This window comes from Etheostoma spectabile, chromosome 15 (genome assembly GCF_008692095.1).
Source record: "Etheostoma spectabile isolate EspeVRDwgs_2016 chromosome 15, UIUC_Espe_1.0, whole genome shotgun sequence".
NCBI classification, from domain to species: Eukaryota; Metazoa; Chordata; class Actinopteri; order Perciformes; family Percidae; genus Etheostoma; species Etheostoma spectabile.
Genome location: NC_045747.1, coordinates 26,636,937 through 26,637,194, shown reverse-complemented (window position 1 = coordinate 26,637,194; position 258 = coordinate 26,636,937).

Sequence of the window (258 nt, the reverse complement as noted above, 5' to 3'; positions counted from 1 at the left end):
ATTTATCCCGTCAATAAATTGAAAACTTGTGAGAGTTCATGTTTGTAGTTGTTATAACACTTACTGGTAAGGAGAATTGCATTAAGTTATCTTAATTACATTAAGCTAACAGTAGCTAACAGTTTAAATTAGCTTTAAATTTACTGTATACATGTAACATTAGCTCATTGTTCAGTAGCTTCTGGCTTTCAAACAAAGGCAAAATATGATCAGCAACTACAACAAGGTAAATGCTACCAGCTAATGAGCTACCACATG